We start from the raw sequence: 5352 nt of genomic DNA, 5'->3' as shown, positions 1-5352 counted from the left end.
TCACATTCCTCTCCACAGACCTTTTTTCCCCCAATGGTATTTGTAGAAGGAAGGCACAGAAATCTATTACATCTTCTTTACTTTAACCTTTTAGTTATGTAATTTTTGTCCCCCTCTGTACTGTGATGGTATTCCTACTCTAAGTGCAGATCACGGAAGACCTTCGTGGCCAAATCATTTACTTGAATTTTATTATTACACAACCAGTTCAGTTGACCTTTTGTAATTCTGCTAATCAACATAGACGCTTGAGGTGAAACTTAAGAATACAGCAAAATCTTCCTGTTTACGGAATATTTTATTTGCATATGTTTGATCCCTCTATCTAACTAAATATATTCAGCTTAATTTGTTTTACCACAGTAACTACTTTATTGTTCTGTAAGCTAGATGCACGCTGCCCTTCCGTTCCACCTCATAAATTGACTTTCTTAGTGTGAAATTAGAATTTAACATAGAGAGTAAATGTTAAACAATGGCTTTCTGTACCTTCTTGAGGGAGGCTATAATTCCCACTGCTACTAAATCCCACTTCTTCAGTTATGTTAGGAATAAAATTATGAGAGCATAAATGGCTAACTTCTAAATATGGCATATAACACCAGTCTACATTGTCCAGGAGAAAATTAATTGTAAACACAGCCAAGTGAGTCTCTCTGTCTTGTGTTAAAATGCTGTTCAATTTTTTGGCCAGTATTATGTTAGAAAATGTAGTCCTTTTCTCCCTCCTAAAAAGTGACGATTGTTAAGGCCATATGAAAGACTGACAGGCCCATGAAAAGGGGAGAGGAAAAAAGAACTGTATCAGACATCCCAAAACTCCATATAGTCCTACGTGCTCAGTCCTGAGCTCATATCTGCAAGGTTGAGTAGCCTGAACTTGAGAACAGGGCCAAAGAGAACATCTTTTTCAGCTCTATGCACATTATTGTTGCTCCAGAGACGTAGCTCGATAAGCTGCTTTGTAAATGAATGTTCTTGCTCATAAAGGGAATTGTGCAAAAGCAAATGAGTAGCTTCGTGCCTGAAAGCCCATTTCCACCATTGTGAAGTGTTTTGTGTCAATGTCTGCAGATCTTGGTAAGAGCTCTCTGTGGTGTACACATCCGTTCATATGGAGAAAATGTGGCATCAAGGAAAGACCATGGGCTTCCAAAGGCAATTACATTCAGGTGCAGGCGTGGCTTCCTGGCTTGGAGACAAGCGATAGAGTGATTTTGACTTCCTGCATCTGCATCTTGTACATGCACATCTATATCAAAGGTAATACATGCCTATCACATGCACTATCTTATGTGCAGTGCTGAGCATATGTTTGGGTCTAAATATAGGAATTTAAAAGCAAAGAAACTGGAGTAGCATAAAATGGGTTTACCTCTCTGCTCCGCCATTTACTACCCACGTGAACAGACACCCTACTTAATTTTGCTATGCCTCGGTTTCCTCAGCTATAAAATAGGAAAAATAATGGAATTTTTTTCTCATCCTGTGGCCAATAAACGACATAATACATGTTAAATGCTTACGATCATGCCTGGCACATTTTAAGTGTGCATATATCTTATTATTTTTACAGAGGACAGTCTAATAGGGATAGCTTCTATGCTTGTCAGTTTTATCAGGAATAAGGACATGTGGGATTGAGACCATATTTCTGCAGTATACCTTTGAGCCCCTTAAATGCAAAAACGAGAAAGAATGTCAGACACACCAAATATCACATCTTATCCATGCTTGTATTATGGTCATACAATTTAAAGTCCTGTTATCATCAAAAAATGGAAACAAATTTTGTCATTATATTAATTTTTTAGGAGGATAGTTCCCTCAAGGGAAAAAATCATTAGACAAGAAAAGTTTACTTAATTATAAATATAAAAATATAAATAAGTGGCCAGGAGTGGTGGCTCACACCTGTAATCCCACCACTTTGAGAGGCCAAGGTGGGTGGATCATCTGAGGTCAGGAGTTCAAGACCAGCCTGGCCAACATGGCGAAAACCCATCTCTACTAAAAAATAAAATACAAAAATTAGCTGGGCATGGTGGTGCACACCTGTAATCCCAGCTACTCGGGAGGCTGAGGCAGGAGAATCACTTGAACCCAGGAGGCGGAGGTTGTAGTGAGCTGAGACTGTGCCACTACACTCCAGACTGGGTGATAGAGTGAGACTCTGTCTCAAAAAAAAAAATATATATATATACACACACACACACACACACAATACGGCAATAGGCTTACAGGAAAAGAGAAATACTATTTTACAAAAAAATCTCTCTCTAAATAATGATTATTTATATACATGACATGGCAATAGGCTTGCAGGAAAAGTGAAATATTATTATTTTATTAAAAAATCAGTCTCTAAATAATGATCATTTCCAAAATATGTTTTTATAAGCAATTGTCCTTTTCAGAGAGTGATTAAATCGAATCATGTTCAATACCTTGTAAAGCAAATAGAATTTCCCTGAAGGGCACTTGTAGGACCAAATCGTTCATAATTTGACTTCAAAACATGTTTGCAAGGGAAAGGTGAAGTCCTATTTAATTTCCTATTCAAATTATTTTTGAATTTCTCATGCAAATCACATCACACTGTTTTATTATACTGGTATTCAGATTTTCATACATACACACACACACAAACACTGGACATTAAGTTAATTTTTAAGCTATATTTGCCTTTAATTTTAAATATCTTTTTTACTATTGGCTTTGAAGTTCCTTAAATGACCCCCATTCCCTTTAGTTACTCAATCACACCACTTAAAATACATTGTTAAATTGCATAATAATTAATATTAGTTAGTTTTAGACTGTTAAGATAATGCTGACTTTTTTCTTTGAGCATTTTTGTGAATCTCAAGTGTTCTACATTTAAATTACATTCTGTTCTAAAATAAAAGATTCATCCTTGCCCCTCACCATCACTTCTTTATCTTTTTCTGGTAGATACATGATTTCTATCATTATTAGGGTCATTTCCAATTGACCTATTTTTTCCATAGCTTCCCTACAACTCTAACTTGAACTTTCACAAAACACCCAGGGCCATTTTTGCGTTAACTACAGGATACCTGTATCAATCAGTACACTTTCATTTCGTGTATATCCCAACCATCTCTGCACTTTTTTACAGAAACTCTTCCATGTTATTGTTGTGGGACTTTTCCTTAGTTCAGCTAAAGACAGGGTCCTTGTCACAAGGCCCTGAAAATTTACGCTCGCAGACCATTTGAAGAGTGAATAAAGCAGGGTTTTATTGGGTGAAAAGGAAAAAAAAGGGAAACAGGGACTCTCCACAAGGCCAGAGGTCCTCTCGTGTGCTTCCTGCCTTGCAGTGTGAAGTCCAGGTACCACCCAGGAAAGTGCCGGGCCTAGCTCCTCCCCACTGCAACCCCTGCAAACTTCTGTGTCTCCACCCCACTGTGAGCGCTTCCCAGGGCACAGGTTGGCCGGAGGCGCTGCCAGAGAGCCCTCCCACCTGGCTGTTTCATTACTGGCACCATTACATTTGGCAAAAAGAATTTCCTGCTTTTTCTAGAATACATCTGGGAATACATATCATAGAGAAGAAACCCTCTTACCCTGAAACCACAAGTTTCAATTTAGAAAGAAATGTTTCTAACACATATACCATATATTGAAGATACAGGTCTCAGTATAAGCCTAACAAAGCCTTCATGTTTTCCAATTTTATAATGTGAAGGCAAGAGAGAGCAAAGTGTCAATAACTTTTAAAAATATGATGGAGATGTTAATTCCAGCATCGGAAAGAATCTGAAGAATGAAGCAAATTATTTTCCAGACCAAGAAAACAATGAAAGGGAGACAGAAACATAAAAACCTACACAGGTTTTTGATCATAGCCAATCCCACCTTCATTTGATGACATAGAACAAAGATGAACACAATTTACCATAAGGGACAGAGAGTCAATATTTTCAACTTTGTGGGCCAGGCGGTCCACTCTGACATTGTAAAGCAAAAGCATCTACAGACAACATGCAAATGTATGTGCCTGACTGTGTGCTAATAAAACTTTATTTTAAAAAACAGGCCAGCGGGCTGGAGAGCAGACTGTAGCGTGTCAACACTTCACCTTAGAATTCCCCCTAAGGAGAGCAAATATATTCTTCTCACCATTTATGCAGTGCCAATTCCTAAGTTAAACACAAATATCAACAAATAAACTCCCAAATAAATAAAATGTACAGAAATTTTCCAACTCTCCAGAGCATAACACTGGTCTGTCCTCAGCCCAAAGCATCTCTCACCTGTTTCTGCACACCTGGTTGTTTTTCTACATCCAGGGAGAAGGTGCAGGTTTCAGGATCAGTTGCTAAGCTTCCAGCAGTGCTGTGTATCGTGAGAGAGAATTTGACCCTAACTATAACGCTGTAGGTGGGGGCTAAGAAAATGAGCCCTGGTAGGTATGCATGCTCTGCATCTGAGAGTAACTTGTTTTTAAATTTATTTTAGATCTGCTCAGAAAAGTAGGGAAACAGACTGACGGAGTAGGAGGAAGCTAAGACAGCTAAAAACTATGAGGCAACGGCTGCTTGGAACAGACAGCGCCCAAAGCTGTCATGGCAAGCTGCCCTGCAGCCCAGGTTCGAGTGGCTGTCAAGCAATGAGGCTTTGGGAACTTCCCTCCACCAGCCTGGTGACAAGTATCACCTTGTTCAAGATGAGAAAGACACTTTTTATGTTGTTGTTTTTTAATGCAGAACAAAAGAATGGAGCCTTTATCCAGGGTATGCAAACAGCTCTGAAACAGCCTACCATGTCAGAAGAAAAAAAAAAAAAACTGCATTAGAAACAGGATTTTATATCTCTAAATTAAATCAGAAATGTAAAGAATAAAGTAGGACGCTTGTTACCTTATTCAATAGCTCCTTTGTAGCATATGTGGTGCTATTTTGTAACAAGGCTGTTCCTGAGTGAGAGGGCAGGCATTATTGTATAAAAGATGTCCACCAGCCCTCAGGGAACTTACAGTCTAGTGGGGGAAGGAAACAGGTTAAGAAGTGATGATTGGCCAGGTACAGTGACGTACACCTGTAATCCCAGCAATTTGGGAGGCCAAGGCAGAAGGATTGCTTGAGGCCAGGAGATTAAGAGCAGCTTGGGCAACATAGTGAGACCTCATCTCTAAAATAAATAAATAAATAAATAAATAAAATAAATGAATAAATAAATAAAAACAGAAAACAACAACAACAATAGCCAGACATGGTGATGTGTGTGTGCCTGTAATCTCAGCTACTTGGGAGGCTGAGGTGAGAGGATCATTTGAGCTCAGGCGGTGAAGACCAGCCTGGGCAACGTAGCAGGGTCCCTTGAGCC

The sequence above is a fragment of the Mandrillus leucophaeus genome, unplaced genomic scaffold (genome assembly GCF_000951045.1).
Source record: "Mandrillus leucophaeus isolate KB7577 unplaced genomic scaffold, Mleu.le_1.0 Scaffold127, whole genome shotgun sequence".
NCBI classification, from domain to species: domain Eukaryota; kingdom Metazoa; phylum Chordata; class Mammalia; order Primates; family Cercopithecidae; genus Mandrillus; species Mandrillus leucophaeus.
Note: the sequence above shows the minus strand (reverse complement) of the source record.